Below are 25,299 nucleotides of genomic sequence, written 5' to 3'. Positions count from 1 at the left end.
CTGGGATTGCGTTTGCTATTCCGAGTCTCTTCTGGTTAAAAATTTTAGTATTGGAAGTGGGAGGGGAAGGGGAAAGGAAAGAAGGGAAAGGAGAAATTATAAGAAAAGGAAAAAATGGAAACAAAGTCTTTGTAAATAGGGAAGGGTGGAAGGGGTAAAGGGAGCACAGGGAATGGGGAAAAAATTAGAACCAAGATACATCATGTACAGGTACAAGTACCGAATGATAAATGTAAACATATTGTATACCTAAAATATACCAATAAAAGAATTTAAGCAAAAAAATTTTCAGTATTATTTTTTCTAGTTCATTAAAGTATGCTGCTGGTATTTTGATTGGTACTGTATTAAATCTGTATATCATTTTTGATAATGTGGCTATTTTGACAGTATTGTTTCTACCCATCAAAAAACAGGAGATATCTTTCCATTTTCTTGTGGAAATCTCTTTTTTCAATCTCTTTTTTCAGAGTATTATACCTTTTATTATAGAAGTCTTTTACTTCCTTTGTTAGGTTAATTCCTAAATATTTAATTTTTTGAAGTTATTGTGAATGCTATTATTTTCCCAATTTCTTTCTTGGTGTGTTCATTGTTGTACAGGAACACTATTTATTTTTGTGTATTTATTTGTATCTTGTTTTCTTAATAAGTAGAAGGCTCATAGTCTAAAATAATGATGTAAAATTATAGTGTACAAAATACATAAACTAGTAGCTTGTGGTTTATTATCAAGTATTATGTACCATTCATAACTGTATGTTCTATACTTTCACATTTGCAGCAGCACAGTAGGTTTGTTTACATTGCTACACACATAAGAGTAATTCAATGTGCTATGATTATCAATTTGTGGCAGCAATTTTCTATTCCACTGTAATCTTATGGGATGACCGCTGTATAAGCAATCTATTTTTGAGTGAAATGTTATTATGTGAGGCATGACTGTATATCACACCTTTGCTGAGTTTGGAAAACCATATTCATTTCCAGACAGAAATTATCTAATACAACTGACTTTTCATAAAAAAAGGTGAAATGTGTTATAAGACAGCCTGTTAAGACAATATTTCACAAAATATTTTAAATATCTTTTTTAGTTTATGTTCTAACATTCATGATTATCAAAGTTTTATGTGATAGGCATATAAAAGTTATTATCATCCAACTAATACTATCATGTTCTCAACATTTACTGATTGCTTTGAAAATACCGACAGATCCCTAACAAGGTTACTGAAGGAAAACATGTTCATTCATGCAAGAAACAGGGTACAAGTTTGTGATTAGTAAGACTCTGAAGTAGAAAAAAAACACATTGGCAAAGGAGTATACATTTAAACTAGAAGACACAGAAGAGCTAGGAGGCTTCAAAGTGAAAAGTTTACAATCTCTGACTAGATCAGCTAGATTAGACTAAAATATGCTCTGATAACAAATATCTCCTAAATCCCAGGAATGTCTTTTGTTTTTCATAACAAGCCCCTATAAAATATACCTGAGTTTATGTTAAGGAGGTGGGTTTTTTGTTGTTTTTTTTGTTGTTTTTTTATGTACCGAGGGAGGATCAGTCTCAGAACCTTGAACTTGTGAGACAGGCAGCGGCACCGCTGAGCTAAATCCCCAGCCCAAGGAGATGGATTTACTAGGCCTCCAGATAGTTTCAGATGGGAGTTTGAGGAACCAACCATATGATTAGAGGGTTAGACTTTTTCACCCCCACCCTTGGACCTCCACATAGGGAAGAGGATTGAAGATTGAGTTTGGTCACCAACAGTCAATGATTTTAATCAATAATGTCTATGTAATGAAACTTCTATTCATAAAACTCTAAATGTTAAGGGTTGAGGATGTAGCTCAGTGGTGCAGTGCTTATTTGTCTACCATGCATGGAGTCCTGGATTGTATCCCAGCACCACAAGAAAAAAACAAGCTAAAGAAAATCACTTAAATTTTGGGGTTTCAGAGATCCTCCAAATATTTATGTGCTGAGATGTTGTTGGTACACCCCAGTTCCGTGAGGACAGAGGCTTCTGCACTCAGAGTACTTTCAAATCTTGGCAACATAACCATTTCATCTATCCTTTGTATCCTTTGTAATAAATGTAATAGTGTATCATTTTCCTGAGTTCTGTGAGTCATTAGAGGAAATTATTGAAATTTGTATAAAACAATTCCATCTTTGTAGCTACTTCAGACAAAAGTATGGGTAACCTGAGAATCTGACACTTGTGGCACCATAAGTGGTAGCAGACTAATGGGACTGAATCCTTAAATCTGTGGAGTCTAGTGCTAATTCTGAGTAGTTCTTCTCAGAATTGGGTTGAACTGTAGGATATCAACACCCAGTTGGTGTCAGGGAATCAGAGAATTGGGGGGGCGGGGAGTGAGGAAAGCTGGTTCTCACAGCACAGGGGTTCCTGTCATCATTAGGTTCAGCGAGTTGCTGAAGACATTCAGGCGTCCAGGAGTTCTCATGCAGAGTAATATAAGGCAATGCATCAGCTTGTTCAAATTCACAGACTACTGAGATTTTTTTTTCCCCATTAAGTTTATTGGTGTATTTTAGGTATAAAATACATTTACATTCATCATTGGGATCTTGTACCATTACATGAGTATCTTGGTTCTTATTTTTTCCCCCTTCCCCTGGCCTCCCTTCACCCCCTCCACCCTTCCCTATTTGCAAAGATTTTGTTTCCATTTTTTCCTTTTCTCATATTTTTTCTTTTCCCTTCTTTCCATTCCCCTACCCCTCCCACTTCCCCTGCTACTTTAGACATTTACTTCCTATTACACAATATCAATTATACATTTTAAAAATTATAATATCAAGACCTAGGAGACATTACCACAGATTTTACAGAATTTAAAAGGATATAGAAAGCATATTTCAAAAATCTGTTTTGAAATAAATTTGACAACTTCTAAGAAGTACCTTGGAAGAAAATTAATGAAACTAACTCTGGAGGAAATATAAAATTTGAATAGCACCTATTAAAGAAAGTATATTCCTAGCTTGAAAACCTACCTATATGACAACAACAGGCTCATATATATTTTAACTGATAAATTTTATCAAACATTTAAAGCAGAAAAAAAGGAACACTTCTCTCCTCATTTTAGGAAATCAACATTGTGCTAATCCTGAAACTGAATAAAGATAGTAGCAGAAGAAAGTATGAACATAGATAAAAATTTGTTTAGCAAAACAAACTATTAAAAGTCAGATCTGGCAGTATGTAGAAAGTGGTTTTATTATAGGGATGGCAGTGTTGGTTCAGCATTGGAAGACCCACCCCAAAAGTCATCATTTTAACAGAGGAAAGGAAAAAGCCATATGATTCTGTCACTAGTTGGAGAAAAAGTATTGGATTAAATTCCACAGCTGTTCATGGTAAAAGCTATCAGAAGACTAGAAGTAGAACAGAACCTTCTCAACAGATTAAAGACATGTACTCCATACTTCCAGTGAGAATGCCTTATATGAATGGAGAAGATACAATGCTTTCTCCTTAAGGTGAGAAACAAGGGCAGATGTGCCTACTCTTCATCTGTCCATTAAACTTTGAAACATAGACCCAATCCAAAATAGTCTGGCAATAAAATGACACAATTAGGATAGGATTGGCAAGGTAGAAGCAAAATCTTTGTATGTAGATGAAATGATCATCTACAGAGAAAATACTAAGAAATCTCTAGGAGCCCCTAGAACTTGTACTTGAATTTAGCAGTATTAGAAAACACAAGGTATATATAAAAATTCAGGTCTATGTATGCTTGCTATAAATGAATTGCACATTGAAATTTAAAAGTTATGTAGGAGTATAAAGAACCTAGAAAAGTATAAAGAAAAAGAAAGGAAAAAAAAACCAGTGTTGGAAGACATTTTGTACCTAATTTTAAGACTTCTTCTAAAGCTACAGTAATCAAGGCAGTGTTGGTATAAGGAAAGACATATACATCATTGGAATAAAAGAGAGAATCTAGAAATAGAACCACACATATATGGTCCACTGAGTTTTGAAAGATTATTTAACATTAACATTTTATAGAATAGAAACTCAGGCTGGGGATTTAGCTCAGTGGTTCCGGCGCCTGCCTCACAAGCACAAGGTCCCGAGTTTGATCCCCGGTACAAAAAAAAAAAGATATAAACTCAATTCAACAGCTGAAGAAAAAATAGTGTTTTCAGAAAATGGCACTAGAACACCTGGTATCCGTATATAAAAAATTAACCTCAATCCTTTTTTTCCATACATGAAAATAACTTGAAGGGATCTATGAACCTAAATAAGAAAGCCTAAAAGTATAAAACTTTAAGAAAAAATAAGGGAAAATGTTTATGAATTCAGGGTAGGCAAGAACTAGCTAGGATACAAAAGACATGATGTATAAAAGAAAAAATTTGATAAATGAGATTCCACCAAACTTTAGAACTTTAAATGACATCATTAAAATGAAAAGTAGTCCTTAAACAGACCATATTTCCAATGTATATAAGCTATGACCAGAATATATAAAGAACTCTTACAGCTCATTAATAGACAACCCAATTAAAAAGTAGACATAAGAAGATGATAAATAGCCAGTATAGCACAAGGAAAGGTGTGCAACACTAGAATCAGAAAAATACTAATCAGTAGAATAACAAGATTGAATTATACACTCATTAGGGAAATGAAGTTAAAAGTTTTAAAAGCCTTGTCATGACTTTTGCTTTTTGATGGACTCCCCCCTCTTTGCATTTAATTTATCACGCCCAGTGGATTCATTCTGCTGGGCTCCCTGGGGTTGTGATCCTCCTTGTCTTTTCCTAGGATATTGTCTAAAATTTTTCAGAGTGCTAGTTTGGTATTCATGAAGTTCCTAAGGTGCTCTTTATCATGAAGGTATCTTATTTCTCCATCAATTTTGAAAGATAATTTTGCAGGGTACATCAATCTGGGTTGGAGGCTGTTTTCCTTTAGGGCTTGTAATACATCACTTGAAGCTCTTCTTGCCTTGAGGGTTTGCATTGAGAAGTCTTCTGTGATTCTGATGGGCTTTCCTTTATATGTGATTTGTTTCTTTTCTCTCACTGCTTGTAGAATTTTGTTCTTCTGTTGGTTTTCTGGAATCCTACCTATTATATGCCTATGTGTAGATTTTTTTTGATCAAGGCTAGCTGGAGTCCTATATGCCTCACTTATCTGTATGTCAATTTCTTTTCCCCTGCTTGGGAAGTTTTCTGTCATCACTTCTGTGAATATTTGTTTTTATGTCATCTGCACTCTCTCCTGTTTCTTCATTGACTCCAGTCAGTCTTAGGGTTAGGGTTCTTGGTTTTCTTTATTAAAGAATTATAGCTATCTTTAATCCACCATAGCCCTTCTCTGCCCTGTAGCCTCAGACTTCTTACCTGTGAAATTAAAGAGTCAAATTGGATTATCTTTGAGGTTGCTGCTAATCCCAAAAGGCTGACAATCACTGGTTCTGATGAATAATTTGCTCACAGACCTCAGTCTGTAAGGCCATGTCCTTCTCAGGCCTCATGTGGTGACAGCTGAACTCAGCAAGCCAGACAGTTTACAGGGCAGCAATGGCTCTGAGAACCCAAGTTTCTTTAAACTCACTTCTGGTTTTCTCCATAAAGCCAAAGCATTCCTAGAATCTGACAGCAGCTGCCCTGAGGGTTTTCTAACCATCTACATCATTCTTGCCCTATCTCTGAGGCAATAACTCATAAAGTAAGCACACAACAAGTGGACAAGAAATTTCAACAAGAGACCAGCAAAGCTTACAAGTACAATGAAAGGCTCAAGAGTGGACTCTAGATGCAGCCAGTCTGGTTCTAAACAGTTCTGTCACCACATTCTAACCATGAGGGATTGGGGAGAGTGACTTCACCTTTTTAAATTTTATTTTTCTGTTTTCAAAATGGTAAAATAAATAGCAGCTCCTTCATAGAGTTATTGCAAATGTTACCCAAGATAAGGCAAATAAAGCAGGGAGCACAGGGCCCATTCCATATACAGATACTTGAGAAATATTAGCCACTGTATTTTTAAAATTATAATGTAATGGTCACTCTGGTCTTTGTTTTACAAGGATTTTCTAGAGGCACAGTGGGTGGATCTTGCTGGAGCAAGAAGAGGCTCAGGACTGCCATCCACAGTAACTCTGCCCACTGACCACAGGCTTCTCCATAGGGAAAGGGAAGCTACACTGATGTAAGGAAGGCCTTCCTGTTCCCCCAGCATCATGATGCCATTCGGTTGCTTGATGGTTCCTGTACGGATAATTATCTCATGCCCTAGGCTACCTAGACCTTGGAGAGATTTGTTGTGTGTCTACTATAAGCCTACTGGATGTTGGGGCTACGTGAGTGAGGAGGGTGGCTAAGCATTCACCCTCATGGACAGCTTATTCCACCATTCTACTCTACTTAAAAGGTACTCCTTTCAGAGGCACAGAGGCCCTTGGCTGACTGCACTGGGCTGCCCCCACTTTCAGTCTCACATCCTAGCATCTGCAACTTTCTCTGATACCTGAAAGCAGGCCAGGTAGCCTCTCTAAGGGTGGAATTTAGGACGGGAAAGAATGTGTCCACTGTGGACAACATTGATGTGGGCAGGATATTTTGATGATCCACTACAGTGCGGTTCCTCAGTGTTATTACAAAACTGCCAGTTCATGCCTGAAGAAACACAAAATACAAACAAGCTGGCCTTGTTTGCTTCTCAATGCAGTACTGTAGTGCCAAGTTTAGGGAGACAGCTACCCCAACAACATTTTGTAATAACCCTGCTGACTCCTTCAGATGCCTGTAGGGCTCCCCTGCTTCCTGCATCAGGAAGAAAAACAGTGTCGAATCGAAGTGGAGAAATTCAGATGTAAAAGAAGCAATAGACTACCAAAGCCTGGAACACTCTGGGTGAAGGTCAGCTCTCTGGAAAGGAAGGGCGCAGGCAGTTCAACCATGGCTGTGTGTGCATGTCCCTCACAGATACACATGCTCTGCCCTTCTTCACCCTACCTTACTCAATTGTGTCTGTGTTAGTTACTTTTCTCTCTTGGTTGCTGAGACTAAATACCCAACATCCAAAGTTAAAGGAGGAAAAGTTCATGTGGCTCAGTTTGTAGAGTTTTCAGTCCATACTCAGCTGGGATGGCTTGGCAGAGGAGGAACAGTTTTATGGTGGCCAGAAGGTAGCAAAGCAACAAGGGAACCTTACCATCATCTTTCTGCCCCTTTTGTCTTATCTAGACTACTGGGATTAGGGTGGTACCAAACTAATCAGTGTATTAGTTTAGTAATTACACACTGTTAATGCCAGCATCACACACTCTAGATTCAGCCACCTCTGAAAAAGCCACCTATGACTACATGAGGTTTGGGGGGGACATCTAGACACCAACCATAACAATGACTCAAGTCATCTCTTCTCAACTCCTGGCTGTGTCTCTTTCCTCACTGATCCTAAATAAAGAGAAGCAGCCCAGATTTCTGCCCGAGTCCCCACCCTACCTATCCAGAGGCCTCCTGCACATCTCCACTTGAGGCCCCATAGCCTTTTAGATGAAATCTTCAGTTATGAGTTATGCCCCTGGTTTAAAAGAGGTGTTGAAGTTTAACCTGTAGTGCTTGTAAGCGTGATTTAAACTGAAAATAAGACCTTTGCAGATGTAGTCAAGAAGTCTCAGTGTGGGCCATGACCCAATACAATGGTCGTCCTATAAGAAGAGGAAAATGTCATACAAAGACAGACATCAGGGAGAGCACCATGTGACGGCAGAGACAGAGGTTGGGGTGACACAGTTGCAAGCTGAAGAATGCCACAGATGTTTTAGCTTCCACCAAAAACTAGGAAGAGTCAATGAGAAAAGGAAGGATTCTCCCCTGCAGGATACAAAGCAAGTATGGCCCTGGCAACACCTCAATTTCTGTCGACCAGAACCATGGAAGAATAGAGTTTTCATGTTTTAAACCACTCAGTTTGTGTAACTTTCTGCTGGTAACCCTAGGAAATGAGTATGTTCAGCAGGGCACAAACCAAGTTCACTGTTTTCTACCTTTCTCAGATCAGCTTCCCTTCAGGTATTTTTTTGTTATAATAAATGAAACAAGTCACCAAATCAGAAATTTGAGTGTCATTCTGACCACCTTCCCACTCTCACTACAGCCTATCAAGCACTCAGTCATGTCAAATTGACCCCCCTTGTACTTCCTCCATCGCTCCTCCATGGACCACACTGCCCCTGCCCTGGTTCTTCACCAGTAGGTGGTAGTAACCCTCTTTCTTTTATGCTGCCCACTCTCTTGTATCAGATGTCACCTCCTGTCACCACCCTAACCCATACTGTTCTGCCAGTGTGATCTAAATCCCTCATGCCACAACCCTGCTTAAAACTTTCCTCAGTATTCTTCCATCTGTCTTCCACACAAACCACTCTTGGGAAACTCCTGCATCCCTTTGTGAACAATTTGGTTTCATTATAACCGCCTCCCTTGCTTATCTTTCATATACTCCTTTCCCTAACCTTGAACTTCATGCTCAAGAAATACTAAATCTCTGGAGCTTTCCAGAATATGTCATACTCTTTTATGCTGCTGGGCCCTTGCAGAGCTGGCCTGTGTTTTGGAAACGTCACTCCATCCTCTTATTTTGCTGGTAAATGTCTATTCATTCTTCATGACTTTGATTAAATGCTTCCTCTCTTATGAAACCTTCCAGACTTTCCCCAGGCAGTTGTGAGCAGCTGAAGTTCCTACTGTCTCATGACATTAATTATGTTCTTGTGCTTTAACTGGGCTGTTTACATGCCTGCCCCTCCACCACACCATTTTGAGGGCACAGACTATGTTTTCATTATATTGCTAATGTTTGGCATTCATTCCTTCATTTCTTGTTTATTCATGTAACAGATGTTTATTGTATTTAGCACCTACAATGAGCTAGACAAGGCACTGGGGACACTACTGCCTCTTGGAACTTACCATTCCTTGGGGGATAAAACTAGAGTAAAACATGTGGTTGCAGAGGAGGCTAATAATGCCACCCAGGGAGACAGGGACCTGGTGCTGTGGGAATAGCTGGGGGCAAGGGTGGAGATGCCAGCGGGAACTGAGGTCAAAGTGACTGGGGAGGGCAGCCCGATGTCTACGATTCTCCTGCTCCTGCAAGCTGGTGAACAGAGTGAAAGGGCAGAACAATGAGAAAAGCCAGTGCTGTATGTGAGGATCAAATCCCTCAAAAGGCAGCTAATGAGAGTGGAGTTTATTCAGAGGTCCCAATGAGTCACAAGCATGTTTTAATTACTTTGTCACGTTTCCCCTTTTAATATTGCCTTTATTCAATTGATTTCAATTTTTAAAATTCTTGTGATAAGCAAAACTGCAAAGCTATACCTACAGGAAGTTAAAAGTCACCCCCTCTCACTTCTACATCCTGAGGCAATTCATGCTGTTAAACCACACTTCTCTGGGGTTGTATAAATATATACAAACATGGAAAAGCACATGTATTAGGTTTTACTTTGATTGTTCTACTTCTTTACAAAAATGGGATCATAGTATACACATTTTTTTCCATAACTTGCTTTTTGCACTTAATATATTAGCATCTCCATGTGAATATCCTGATAGCTGGAACTAACTTGTTTATTTTTACTTGTGCTAGCAACATCATATCCCACAGCCTGGAGGGACTGTGTTTCTTCAGCCATTTTATCATTAATGGATAAGCCTGAATTGCCTAATGTTTTGCCACAGCAAACTGTGCTTCTGTAATCACTCTCATTAATATATTGTTAAGTATGAGGTTTTGTACCCATTGAAATGACTGCCCAAAATAGGGTCAATAAGCTAATGAGAATGGATTTTGAATTTTAATAGATATTGCTAGGTTATTCCTCCCTGGAGGTTATAACAGCTCTTACTTCCACCAGCAAGGTATAGTATTGTTCATTCTTCTCCATTCTCTCTAATCCAGGATATGACTGGATCTTTTTATATTTTGCAAATGAGTAAATAAATTTTACTGTCTCTGACTAATCTTTCTGCTTTCTCTTTAAATCTTCATTTCCTCTTCTGTGAATTGACTATACTTTTTCTTACATTCTTATTACTTTTTGCCATTTTGTTATGAATTTATATGAACTTTTTTATATTAAGGATAGTAAGGATAATATCTTTTTGTATGTGCTACATATATTTATGTTTTTCAATTTTTGCAAGAATTACTTTCTTTTTTTGTTTTTTTTTTATTAGTACATATTTGCAGTACATAATGATTGCATTCCTCATGGAGAATAACACATCTTAATTGTCCCCCTCCCTGCATCTCTTGGTTCCCTTCCCATTTGGAAAAGATCTATCTCCCTGTTTTCTATTACCTTTTGTTTTGCTCTTTATTTATACTTTTGGTTTCTCACATAAGGGAAACTATGTGACATTTAAGTTTGTGTGTCTGATTTATTTCACTTAATATTTTGGCCTCAAGGTGCATTCATTTTCTTACAAATGACTCAAGTTTAGCCATCTTTATGGCAGAGTAGTACTCAACTCCATATTAGCACCACATTTTCATTATCTACTTGTCTGTTGATGGATATATACGTCACTTCCAGGATTTAGCTATTATGAGTTGTGGTACTATAAAAATGAGAACACATGTATCATTGTAATATGAAGTCTTCAGCTCTTTTGCAAAGATACCTAAAAGGATAATAGCTGGGCCAAAAGAAAATTTTATTTTTAGTGTTTTGAGGAACCTCCATGCTGATTTCCATAGTGTTCGTACTAGTTTTCATATTCACCAACAATATAGAAGTAATTTTCCCCCACATCCTCACCAGCATTTTTATTATTTGATTTCTTAATGATAATGAGTCTTTCTGGAGCAAGATGGACTCTGTGTTGTTTTGACTTGCACTTATCTAATGGGCAGAGATGTTGAACATTTTTTAATGTATTTATTGATGACTTGTACTTCTGCTGAAAAGTGTCTATTCATTTCAGTTGCCCATTTATTTTTTCATTGGGTCTTTTATTTGGGAAGGTAATGTTTTTGAACTCTTTCTGTATTCTAGATATTAGTCCACTATCCAAAGAATAGCTTGGCAGTTTTTTTCCATTCTGTAGGTTATCTCTTCACTGTGTTGGTTGTTTTATTTGTTGTGCAGAAGCTTTTTAATTTGATATGATCTCATTTGTTGGTTCTGTAAGCTATTGCTTATCACTGAGGTTCTGTTCAGGAAGTTGTTGCTTATGCCTATGTTTTCAAGAGTTTTGCCCATTTTATCTTCCAGCAGATTGTTTCTGTTTTAACATTTAGGTCTTTGACCCACTTTTATTTTAGTTTAGTGAGATATATGAGTCTAGACTCAATTTTCTGCATGAGGATAGCCAGTTTCCCTAGCACCATTTATTAAATAGGCTGTTTTTTCCAGTGTATGTTTTTGGCCCCTTTGTCAAAGATCAGATAGCTCATTTTGCCTGGGGTTGTTTCTGGATCTCTATTTTGTTCCATTGATCCATATGTCTATTTTTGTGCTAGTACCCTGCTGTTTTTATCACTATAGCTCTGTGATATAACTTGAAGTCTGAGATGATTATGACTCCTGCTTTGCTCTTGTTGACCAGGATTGTTTTTGCTATTCTGGATCCCTTTTGTTCCATATGAATTTTAAATTGTTTTCTCTAGTTCTGTGAGAAATATTGTTGGTATTTTTATTGGGATTGTATTGCACCTGGGTGCAGGTTTTGGAAGTGTGGTCATTTTGACTATATTCATTCTGCCTATCCAGGAACAGGGGATAACTTTCCATTTTCTGATGTCTTCTTCAATCTCCTTTTTCAGAGAATTGTAGTTTTTATTGCAGAAGTTTTTCACTTCCTTTGTTAGGTTAGCTCATAAGCATTTAATTTACTCTATGCTATTGTGAATGGTATTGTTTTCTTACTTCCTTTTTCAGTGAGGTCATTATTGGTGTACAGGAATGCTATTGATTTTTTGTGTGTTTATTTTGTATTCTGCTACACTACTGAATTTGGTTATTAATTCTAGGTATATTTTGGTGAAATTTTTGTGTCTTCTATGTAGAAAATCATATCACCTGAAAATCCATGATCTATTCATGATTTTTTAAAAACCTAAAGAAAATAGTCATAGAAGGACCTTATCTCAACCTGATAAAAATCCATTTATGACCATCCTTCTGCCAAGATTATATTAAATGGGAAATAGCTGAAAGTTTTCTGTCTAAATACTTTATGTATGTATTATGTAGTTAGAGTTAGACCTTTAACACCTACAGTTAGACCTTTAACCCAAACCCACTTGGGATTTATTTTTGTTTATGGTAAGAAGTGATTTATCTCCCTGTTTTTCCCAAATGGAGAGTCAATTAGGGCAACACCATTTTTTTTAAATCAGCCATAACTTTCCCACTGAATTGAAGTATCATCTTTTTTCACTTTTTAAGTATGTAAACATACTGTGTCTATTCCTGAATTGTTACATGCTTCAGCAGACCATTCATTCATGGGCTAAAACATATTCTTTTCATGACAATTATTTTATCTTACATTTCAATATTTAGTAAGACAAATGTCCTCTACTTCCTTTTACATAATTATCTATCAAAACCTACAAAACTATATTATAACATTCACCTCTAATGATGCATTTGAATTAAATTAATCTTGTGTTTCAAAGAGGAAGTGATTAATAGTTTTAGCTAGTCCTGGATGTCTGCCTGAATGATTGCTCAGTCACCCCAGGAACCCAATTTGCTCACACTTCCGTTTCTGACCACCTGATGATCCAAAGTCCCCCAGAACTCTAGTTCCTGATTGCAATTCTCCACTTTTTCCCCCCTCAAGTCCAAGGATTGCTTCTCTCCACAGATCCTCAGTGGTCATATGCCTCCTGCCTTCCTAACAACCTGTGCCAACCCTTTTAAGAACAGCTGCCCTCCTGGGCCTTTCTTCGACTTCATTTCTCTACCAGTCCTGAGTGCAGAGGGGTAGACAACCAAGTCTCTGCACTGCTAACTTCTCCCTCTACATTTCTGCAGCTGCTCATGAAATATCCTTGTGCCAGGCTGCTCTCCAGCACAAACCCTCCTGCTAATCTCCCTGCTCCAGACCACCCTTTAGTTCTTCTCCTCAGGAACACTCCTGACTCTCCTTGAGCTGCTCTGGCTTCCTCCCCACAGGTACTGCTGATGGACACCCAGAGGAAAATAAAGACAGAATTATGATATTACAGGTTGCATTGTGACCTCTTAAAATTCATATGCTGGAGTCTAACGGCTAGTACCTTAGAATGTGACCTTATTTGGAAATAGGGTCATTTGAGATGTAATCAATAAAGTAAGGCCACTAGAGTGGGCTCTCATCCAGTGTGAAAAGCATCCTTAAAAGCAGGGCAAATTTGGACACAGAGATACACAGGGCACACAGGAAGGACACCAAATGAGAATGAAGGCAGAGACAGAGGTGGGGCTTCTAAAAGTCAGGAGTTGCCACAGGCTAAAAGCAAACCAGCAGGAGCCAGGGCATGGAGCAGTCTCTCTCAGAGGCCTCAGAAAGAACCAATCCTAGGGACACCTTGATCTTGAACTTCCTGTCTTAAGCCAACTAGTCTGTGGCACTTTATACAGCAGCCCTGGGAAACAAATACAGAATCCCAACCCAAATGAAGATAGACTGCCTCCCCAACCTGAGCCCTTCTGTCTGATCTTTGCTGAGGTCCAGTAGCAAGTCAGGGCACAACATCCTTCAAAATATTCTTTCAGCTGCAAGGACCTTGGACTCAAAAGAGTCTTGGCTCTTGGCTTGTATGGAGACTTAGTAGAGAGACTGAGGCTCTTCATTGCCACCCTCAGCCTGGTCCCACACAGAAGCAAGGTTAAGCAGGAAACAAGGGGTTTGCAAACAAAGCATGACACACTGAGGTTTCCACAACTTGTCCTCTAGTTCCTCCCCCACTGTCTGTCTTCCTCCACTGCACAGGAACCCTTCCAATATGTGGACATACATTAGGACAATGTCTGATCCTTCCTCCTGATGCCTCAGTGCCCAGCTCAGTGTCTGCCTACCTCAAAGTAAGTGGGATGGACAATGACCAGGTATACAGGAGACTCCTGAGGCTAAGCTGCTCCCAATCATAATTTAACAAGGTAGCCATGGAGTCATTACCTAGAGGAACTTCTAGGAACTGAGTTAGCCTTGAATTGCTGTGCATTCCCATTCTTGCCATGTGGACATTGCATTCTTTCTCATTATCTCTAGGCTCAGAGTTTCCCAAGTGTCAACCACCAGAGCAAGGTTTCAAGTCTCCTTCCATTGGTGCTCAGTCCTGGCAGCTCTTTACAGCCAGTGTCACACAAAGAAAGTGTAAACCACCTCTGGCAAGTCTCCCTGGAATTCACAACCAGCCTCCCCCACCTCAAACTCCACCAAAGCTTCAGACTAAACTCAGAGGGGAAACCCTGCACTTAAAAAGGAACTCTTTCCCTGATGCTGCCACAGCTCCTTCTGTGGCATGTGAAGGGAGGGGAAAACCCTAAAGCTTCAGTCCTATTATGTTCCAGAAACTTCCACATATGGGAATGGCACCAGGGAGGGTAGTTGCCAGAACAAGGGAGAAACTTGGAGAGACACTGGGAACTTAAGAGCAGGAAATGGCAAGTGAATGCCCTAAACTCGGGCCCAAGTTGTCTCTTAGAAAGAACCCCACCACTCATTAACTGGCCCTAAAACCTGCTAAGTGAAAAAGAAAAATAAATGAGCTCATTAAATCTGGAAGAAAAGAAGACCTGGAGGCTTAACCAAGGAAATTCCCAACACTCACTTAGAAAAACAAGGGGGTATTGGGCACAATCAGACTTGAGGCTGGTCCCTCAATGAGAGACTGAGTCATGCTGTAGCACTGGGTAAGGCTCAGCCATTCCCAGCTCTGCAGAGAACCACCACTGCTCCTGCTAAAGCAGGCTGGTTGGTGTGGTTTCCCAACCCAACTGGTCCAAATCTCTGGCCAACCTGAAGGCAAATTAGTTGGGAAATAGAGTTGGAAGTTCCAGGAGCATGATGAGTTCTTGAGAGAATTATGACTTCAACCAGCCTGTGGGAACTAACTGCCTGTGACCAATATGGCCTCGGGTTTGGCTTAAAGGCTGTTTATCATCTTCTGTCCATTCCTTCACCATCCGTCACTGCTTACCAGGGATCATCCACGAACTGCCTGTGCTGGATGCCATCTCTCCAGGCTGGACTCAGCAGTGCTGCTCCCACCACCTTGTCCAGGTTCCTGCTCCATGAGCACCATCCAGCTTTATCCCCCCAACCACGGCCCCCTGTGATGTGGAGATTCTGCAGACCCCTTCCTACCTCCTTGTTCTTCAGTGATTGGGCCTCTAATCCTTCCTGATTATCAGCCTTTGTCCTGAATGAAAGAACTCCTCTCCCAGCCCTATGGCAGACCAGCCCTTTGCAGACAATTCCAGTACCTGGACTAATACCTACCGAACTGAAACCTGGGTAAGAACAAAGGAAAGACAGAGTGGAGGGTGCCCAATCTTCCTGTGTGCTTGCCAACCAGGAAAGAAAGCTTTTTTTCAGAGGAGGCAGCTCTCCACAGACTTTCCCCAGGCAGAGCAAAGTTGGGGATGGAGGCAACTCCAGGCACAGGAGCTGTAGGGGAGGCACAGAGGTGGGAAAATCACCACATAATTAACAAAACAACTCAGTCCCTCCCAAGTAAAAGTGCTCAACTTTATTCTGAGTTTCTTGGTCGCTTGTTTCCACCCACTGACTTTTTCCCCCAGGGACTTTATTTCAGAATGGTTTTCATGACAAACACAAAGTTATCATTGCTTAAACTTGAAACTTCACAAGAAGTCATGCAGTATGGCAAGATCCACTCCCAACTACCTTGTCTTCACCATCTTCATCTAATCCTGACACCATTCTCAAAAGGCATCATGTAATCATGGGAAGAGAGTGAATTTTAGAGTCTAAAGATCTTGAATTTCCAATTCTACCAACAACTATCTGTGTAACACTGGACTGGTGAATTAAGCTCTCTGAGCCACGTTTGTCTCATCTATTAAATTAGTGCAATAATATTTACCAAATAAAGTGGTCATGAAGATTAGAAATAACACACAAACTGTCCCCCAAATGTGCTGCACATAGCCCATGTTCAGAGGGCAGTTACTATCCCAGATTGCCAGTTTATTTTCTCACCAGGGGAGCTCTGGGCTCCTTTCAGTGCCTGGCTCTTCCTCACTGTGGGCATGTTGTGGCTTCATCCCTGGCACGACAGCCAGGACTCTCTGTGACTTCCATCGCTGCAACAAAAACACTGGGTTCCCCACTTGGCATCCGGGTTGAGTCTACCCTTTGCTCTTGAAGCTTTGCAAACTAATTGCCATGCATGAACAAGCCCTTGGAATCCAAAGTCACTTCCTTAAATAGTCAGGAAGGTCAGACTGCTACTGGACTTCAAATATGCTCCCAGAGGTCTTCTCCCAAGGTCAGGGCTACCAGCTGATCTAGATCTGAAAGCATTTTAGACACGATTCTTACTCTCTGTGAGGCAGGATGACTCAGAAGATTAAAACTTGCAATCCCTTTCTCTGGTGAAAACCATGTGAAAGATTTGTAGAGTAGGACAGAAAACCGACTTGTCCTCAGCAGTCCCCTAGGGAGTCCCCAGAGCACTGTTCTCAGAAGCCTAGATGGATGGCAAGCGTCGAGACTCGCTGTACAGGAAGGGGAGGTGATAAGAGAACCTTTTGTGTTTGGGGTTGAAACAAAGAATCGCGGGAGCCCGCGCTGCCCTGGGGATCCTGGGACCAGCTGGCACCTGGACGGCGGCTGTGAAAGGAAACCGGGTGCAGAACTCAGCTGAGCGGCAGCTCATGAGCTCCAGTGGGAGTCACTCCTGGCTGAGGTTACTGCTGAGGGAATGGGGTCATATCCCCCGACCCCGCCCCCGCGCGTCAGCTGCTGAGCCTGGACACTGACAAAAGCCTCTTTGTGGAAGGCCGAGGGGTGTCCGACGGCGCCACCGTGCGGTACTTCCTGGCAGCGCTCAGCGCGCTTCCATGCACGTTGGCCTTTCTTGGACAGGTGAGGACTGAAGAAGCAGTTTTTCCTAGAACGGGGCAGGTGTAGGTTGCTTACCATATAGTTGGAAAAACAAAAGAGACACGCCCACGTTTTCACCCCAAGTGGTTACTTACACGGTTACTTACCACTTTCCAACTCTACTGAATCGAGTCCCAGTCATTGTCCCCAGCATAAGGTTGGTGACTGAAACGGAATGGAGTAAGGATTGCTTGAGCATTAGGGGTCTGCAGCCTCTGGTATGTTTTCAGGTTCCTGACCCAAATAGCAGGTGCAGTGTGAATGCATGAGTGGGCCAGGAAGTGAGTTGAGAATCTCTAACCTGACTGCTCTGAGTTAGTTTTCACCCCAGCCCTCTGACAGACCTGTTGGGGTCACTTTCCCTCCTTCCACTTCTACTGAAGCACAGGAAGGGGAAAATGTAAGACAGCTCACAGCCTGAAGAATGGACAAAGGAAACTCTGAAAACTGATTCTGTGACCCTGAGTACTGTTCTTTACTGAAACCATGGAAGTGTCTTGCTGAGAGAACGGGGAAAGATTTGAAGTGCTTTTTTGAGAAAGACATTATTGAAGTCCCCACTGTCCATTTGGAGAGTGTTGAGTGGCTGCTTCCTTCTCCCACCTTGCACTGTGGTCCTCAGGCAGGAGGTACAGGAAATGGTGCTGACTCAGGCTAAGACACTAAGGCCTCGTGGGAGGCTGAGAGAAGAGGCTGCCCCGGAATTGGGCTGCAATCCCACAATTCCTCAGAGCAAGCATGAGCATTTCCCGGACCACAAAGAGGTGGAAAAGCCAAGCTGGAGCAGTGTGCAGTACTGGCAGAGAGCAGAGCTGGGGGACGGGTGGTGAAATTTGGTGTAGCATGGGCCACCATCCAACCAAGGGCTCCATCAAGGAAATACAAAAGGAGAAAAGGACCCTGGTCAGAGGGACAGGGTGGAGGCCTCTGAAGAGCCCATGCATGCAACACAGTGAGAGTACTCTTCAGACACCTGTCCACAGAAGGAGATGCTGCCCTTGCTCCCTAATAAGCTGGTCCTGGCCAAGTTCCCAACCTTCTTAATAAGCTGGGGAGACAGGAGCTGAAAACAGGAGAAACCAACTTGTGGATCTTCCTACAAAGCAGACTTCTACTTCCATCTGCCTCAAGTAGGAGGAAACAAGACTGAGAATTTTTTCCCATTATTGAAGATAGAACCCAGGAGCACTCCACCACTGACACATATCCTCCTCTTATTTATTTATTTATTCATTCATTCATTCATTTGTTCATTCATTCATCTATTTTGATTCTCCTGCGTCAGCCTTCTGAGTAGCTGGAATTACAGGTGTGCACTGTTATGCTCAGCCTTTTTTCTCAGGTATTTTGTCACAGCAACAGAAAGCTGACTAACACAGCAAAAAAAAATTTCACCTATAAACATGTATTGACATGTTGAGCACCTCATTCCATTGAAAACTATGTCCATAAGAGTCCAGTCAAAATGGAGTCATTCTAGGGAGCTCTACAGAGGGAAATGAATACAGAGAACTAGTTCTAATGGTATAGGAAAAGCTAACAAGCCAAGCAAGGGAAAATAAAGCAACAGAGAAATTAAAGGAGGAGGTTGTTATTCCAAAAGCTAAAGGAACAGAAGGAGGATGTGATGTTGTCAGAGCCAGAAGCAGTGGCCACTTGGCAGGAACTGGAACTTTGGAGATCGTACAGTAGAAGATGCAACCTTGGAGAAAATGTGATCACTGTCAGGGATGCGGCTAAGAGCAGAGAGAGAAAGAAATACCCTGCTCTTTCCTTTCTTCCCAGTAGCTTCTCATTGGCCAAAACTAGCAGAAAGCCAGTTGACAAGTGACTCTAACAAAAGCAGTCACCAAGCATGGGGGTGTGGGGTGTAGAGGAGAGAAGCCATGGGGACTTGAAAGTAAACATGCATCTTCCTAGCACAGGCCCTGTGCTAGTAACTGGGGTGAAAAAATCAAACCAGATAATCACAGCCCACAAGGCACAGGAGATATACAAATTGTTACAGTGCCGCTTTGTGACGGATTCAGGGTTCCGTACAGTCTGGTCAAGTGTAGGAAGTGTATCCAAATTTGCCTGCCTGGTAAAGGTAAGTAAATACTCTTAGAGGAGGTGACATTCCAGCTGAAACTTGAAAGACGAATGAGAGTTAACTACATGAAAAGGAAGGTGGGTTTGGGAAATCCATTTCAGGGGAATGTAAGCTTGATGGGTAGGAATAAGAAAGACTATGACCAATCATCATTTCTCCACAAAGAATCCTTCAGTGGCTCCTCATTGTGTATGGGAGAAAATCTAAGTCCCTTTCCAGGCAGTATGAGGCTTTCTTCTCCCCAGCCTCAGCCCCACCTTCAGTATCTCTGAGCCTCCAGGTATGCAGTACATCTCCCTGGGCATAAAGAGCTTGTGAGCTTTGCTTCCATGCATTTGTACAAGCCTTCCTCCTTCACTTTTCTGGCAAATCTCACTGCAACCCTCAGCTGCTCTGTGAGTTTCTTGGACCTCTCTAGACACTGGTATGCTCCTCTAAGGCCTATGTGTACTGTGTTTATATGTGCATACGTGAACACATTTCTACAGCCTCCAGCCCCACAGGACTGTGAATAAGCTCCTCACAAGTAACATCGGCACCTGTCCATTATATCTCCTTAGTGCCTGCAAAACACCTGGCACAAAGCAGGCACTCAAAAACTGGGAAAGGATGGAGAAAAGAGGAAAAGAGGGAAGAAGCAATCATGGTATGGCGATTTCAAGGCCACATTGCTGAGACTTAACAGTACTCATGTTTATGTTAGCACTCAGAGAAGTTTGTAAGGTATGCTATAGAAGCACACTGCACTTTTGTAAATTTAATTCAGAGAAAATATTTTTTTCAAGGTTATATTGCATTTTAGAGTCTACTCCCATGATAAGCTCATTCTCAGGAGGATAAAGTATCATGTTCTCCTTCTCCACCTGCTCCTAGAAGCCACTTCAGTACCCAGTTGGGTACTCACTGTACAAAACCCATTTCTACTTTGCAGAGCTCCAGAAAGTACTTCTGCTTATTTGTTTTTCTTGCAAAATACTCAGATTAGCTTTTGAAATTGCAGCTAAATCTAATGCAAATAACTTACAAGAGAGAAAGGGATGGATCATTGAATATTTGTTACCTGATTTGTCCCCAGCTGCCTATATCTCTGCCACATTCTTCAGCTCAGCTTGGCATAGCTTCAGAGCTATTCAGTCAGTGGCTTAAATGTCCACCCACAGAGCCTCAGCCAAATGAAGTGTGGAGCAATCACATGATTTAACACTTGGCCAACCTTATAGCTGATGGTAAAGGTTCATGTTCACTGGTGCAGGAGAATGTTCATGACATCTTGCTTTAGGTTCATGTGTACTTGTAATGGAGAGCAAAGGGGTCTGGAAATAAGTAGGTGAATATGTTTTTGTTTTTTTTTCATTCTGCAGTTTCAAGTTTTTAAATAATAAACTTAAGTTGTTGGTGGGATGGTAGTAAATTTTTAAATTTAAGCTTAATCAAACCACAAAGGATTAAAATATATCTTTAATCATGGGTCATCCTTACTTATATTACAACTTTGATCAAGAGGACTAGAATCCCCACTTTTTGTCATCTGGCAAAGTATTACTCATGTTTGAAGACTTAGGTCAATTTGTTCCTCTTTTGGGGTCTGCAAAATACCATTCCCAGTGTTCTAGCCCACTGTGGCCTCCTACATGCCAGCAACTACTGTGCAGTATTGTAATGATTTTCTCCTACATACAAAGACATTTATTTTGTTTTGGTGTTGGTATTGAAAGTAGGGCCTTATGTTGGTCAGCACACTCTACTATTGACCTGAACTCCCAGCCCACACTAGTCCTGAGCTCCTTGTCCTCAGGTATATTTGACACATTGAATAAATTAATGACCCAATATGTGGATGTATGGCCTGGGACATGCCATTGCCTCTCTGTTAGCCTCAGTGTCTTCTTCATTAAAATGAGGGTAAGTGTGTTCATCCCTGGAAAAGCTATAAGGAATCCACACCACAGCTTTCTTCCTCCAGCCCATGTTTGGTACTATTTCCTAGTGAGACAGAAAGATCATTTAAAAATTACTTTGTGCTCTCCTGTTACCTTTGCTGCCATGTTGTTTCTCCTGTGTGATGGTCGTTTGTCATCCCAGCCTTGGAACCAGTTAGGTACTGAAACCTCTATGAACTGTGTCCTGGGGTGACTCACCAGCTTTGCCCACCTCCAGAAACTCTGCATTCTTCCATCAAGAACTCTCAGGAGGCATCAGTAGTGTGAAAGGGATAAAAGTGATTTCAGGAACATTCCAGGCTGCCCTACCACTGCACCCAGCACAGAGAAGGTGAACCTTCTGGGCCACTGTACCACTGCCCCCAGTGCCCAGGAGCAGAGCTGTGCCCAGTGCAAAAGAGGAGAACCTTTCAGGCCACCCTACCACCACCACCAGTGCCAAGGAGGTGAGCTGTGTAGGCATCAGTAGCACACATCTCCCTCCCATGCTCCCCGCTCCCCCTTGAAATGAGAAGACACATAAACAAGTCTCAAAAACAGACTCCCAGATCACCTAAAGCAACCCCAAAGGGAAATGAAATGGAACAATCTGATACTCAACCACCTGGACTCTTTGAACTGGCAATGAAAGGGGATCTGGAAAAAATGAAATCAGAAATAACTTCTCAGATAACAGCAGAGATGGTGCCCATAGGGCAAGACATGATTAATAAATCTAGAGAAGACACAGATAAAAAAAAAAATAGAGGAGCTGAGGAACATGATGGACTCCCAACACAGGAAACAAATGGAATCCATAAAACAGATGCAAAGAGATTTCCAGAAGATTAAAAACTCCATTGAAAGCTAAGCAGCAGAAGAAAAAGAAAAGAAAGAAAGAAAGTTAAGCAGCAGAATGAGCCAATGTGAGGACAGAGTTTCAGATACAGAAGATAAGATTGCAATTACTGACCAGGAAAAGAAAAATGTCTTAAAAATAGTAGGGGACCACAAGAACTCAATCCAGCAGCTGCTAGATGATGCAAAGAAGAATAGCATAAGACTGATCAGAATCAGTGAAGAAACAGGAGAGAGTGTAGATGACATAAAAAAAACTGTTCACAGAAATGATGGCAGAACACTTCCCAAATAGGAGAAAACAACTTGACATACAGATAAGTGAAGCATATAGAACTCCAACTAGCCATGATCAAAAAAAAAATCTACACATAGGCATATAATTGTTAAGATTCCAGAAATCCAGCAGAAGAACAAAATTCTACAAGCAGTGAGAGAAAAGAAACAAATCACATACAAAGGGAAACCCATCAGAATCACAGCAGACTTCTCAATGCAAACCCTCAAGGCAAGAAGATCTTGGAGTGATATATTTCAAGCCCTAAAGAAAAACAACCTCCAACCCAGAGTGATGTACCCTGAAAAACTATCTTTCAAAATTGATGGAGAAATAAGATACTTTCCTGACAAATAGCACCTTAGGAAATTCATGAATACAAAACCAGCACTCCAAAAAATTTTAGACAATATCCTAGGAAAAGACAGTGAGGATCACAACCCCAGGAAGCCCAGCAGAATGAATCCATCAGGCAGGACAAAAAATTAATTACAAAGGGGAAGAATCCAACAAAAAGAAAAAGTCATGACAATAATAAGTCAATATGTCTCAGTTAAAACCATCAATGTTAATGGTCTCAATTGACCAATCACAAGAAACAGACTGGCAAAATGGGCCAAGAAGCAAGATCCAGCAATGTGCTGTATACAAGAGACACACTTAATTCAAAAAGAAACTCATAGACTTAAAGTTAAAAGGTGGAAAACAATACTCCATGCAACAGGAACCGAAAAAAAAGCAGAAGTACCTATCCTATTTGCAGATCAAGTGTATTTCAAACCAACACTGATTAAGAAAGACAAAGGACACTACATCCTTGTAAAGGGAACAATCCAAGAGGAAGAGATGACAATCATAAATATCTATGCACCAAACACTAGTGCACCCAACTATATAAAAAAAATATGAACGGACATGAAAAATCAAATAAGCACTAATACAATGGTGGTGGGGGACCTCAATACCCCACTGTCACAAATAGATAGATCAACTAAACAAAATAAGCCACAAAATGCTAAAACTCAATCAAACTCTTGAACAACTGAACTTAACAGATGTTTACAAAGTGTTCCTCCCCACAAAATCAGAATACACATTCTTTTCAGCTGCCCATGGGTCATTCTCCAATATAGACCACATACTTGCTCATAGAACATGTTTAAGTAAGTGCAAATGAATTGAAGTTATCCCCTGTATATTATCAGACCATAGTGCGATGAAAATGGAGGTCAATAGCAGAAGAAACCACAAGAAATTCATAAACACATGGAAACTGAACAACACACTTCTGAATAACCAATGGATCACAGAGAAAATTAAAAAAGAAATCAGTTCCTACAATTAAATGACAATGATAATACAACATATCAGAATCTATGGGACACAATGAAAGCAGTCTTATGAGGAAAACTCATGGTAGTAAATACTCATATTAGGAAAACACAGTAAGCCCAATAAAACAACCTGATGCTGAAATTCAGGCTTCTAAAAAAAGAAGAGCATGACAAACCCAAAGCTCATACAAGGGAGGAAATTATAAAGATCAGAGCAGAAATCAATGCAATGGAGACTAAGAGAATGATACAAAAACTCAATGAAGCCAAGAGTTAGTTCTTTGAAAGAATGAACAAAATTGACAAACCTTTAGCCAATCTTATCAGCAAAAGGAAAGAAAAGGCCCAAATCCATGCAATTAGGAATGAAAAGTGTAAAATCACAAGGGACCCAGCAGAAATCCACAGGATCCACTATACCTGTTTGAGAAACTATATGTCAATAAGATGGAAAACACAGAAGAAATGGACAGATTTCTAGACATGTATGAATTACCAAAGGTGAACAAAGAAGACCTAAAAATTCTAAACAACCCAATATCAATCAATGAAAGTGAAAACATACTTAAAAATTTACCAATTTAGAAAAGCATGAGTCCTGATGGCTTCACTGCTGAATTCTACAAGACATTTAGAGAGGAACTACTGCCACTACTGTTTAAACTCTTCAATGAAATTGAAAAGGAAGTAATACTCCCCAATTCATTCCTGGAAGCAAACATCACCTTGATCTCTAAAGCAGTGAAAGACCCAACTGAAAAAGAGAACTATAGGCCAATCTCACTAATGAACATAGATGCAAAAATCCTTAATAAGATACTGGCAAATAGAATGCAGAAGATCATCAAGAAGATCATACACCCTGACCATCCATGGGGTTCATCCTATGGATGCAGGGATGGTACAACACATGCAAATCAATAAATGTAATACACTATATCAATAGACCCAAGGACAAAAAACATATGATCTTCTCAATAGATGCAGAAAAAGCATTCAACAAAATCCAACATGCACTTATGATAAAAACCCTACAAACAATTGGAATATATAGTCTCTACCTCAATCTGATAAAAGCCATCTATGAAAAACCAACAGCCGATATCATACTAAATCATCAAAAACTGAAATCTTTCACACTAAAATCAGGAACAAGACAAGGATGTCCATTCTCTCCACTCCTGTTCAATATAGTTTTGGAAGCATTAGGCATGGCAATTAGACAAGAGAAAGAAATAAAAGGAATAAATATAGGAAATGAAGAAGTCAAATTGTCATTATTTGCAGATGACATGATACTCTATATAGAAGACCCCAAGAACTCCACCAAAAGTCTTCCAGACTTAATAACCAATTTCAGTAAAGTAGCTGCACACAAGAACAACACACAAAAATCAATAGCTTTCCTCTACATGAACAACAGATTCACTGAGAGAGAAATAGAGCAAACAATTACTCTCACAATTGTATCCAACATGAAATACCTAGGAATCAACCTAACAAAAGAAATCAAAGACCTCTTTTCTGAAAACTGTAGCACTCTGAAAAGAGAGATGGAAGACGATATCAGAAAATGGACAGACATCCCCTGCTCCTGTGTAGGAAGGATTAATATAGTGAAAATGGCCATACTTCCAAAACTGCTATATTGATTCAATGCAATTCCAATTGAAATC

Source organism: Heterocephalus glaber, unplaced genomic scaffold (genome assembly GCF_053883595.1).
Source record: "Heterocephalus glaber isolate CG9 unplaced genomic scaffold, H.glaber_assembly_v1.0 deba00000470, whole genome shotgun sequence".
In the NCBI taxonomy this organism is placed as follows: Eukaryota; Metazoa; Chordata; class Mammalia; order Rodentia; family Bathyergidae; genus Heterocephalus; species Heterocephalus glaber.
This window is presented reverse-complemented; position numbering follows the sequence as displayed.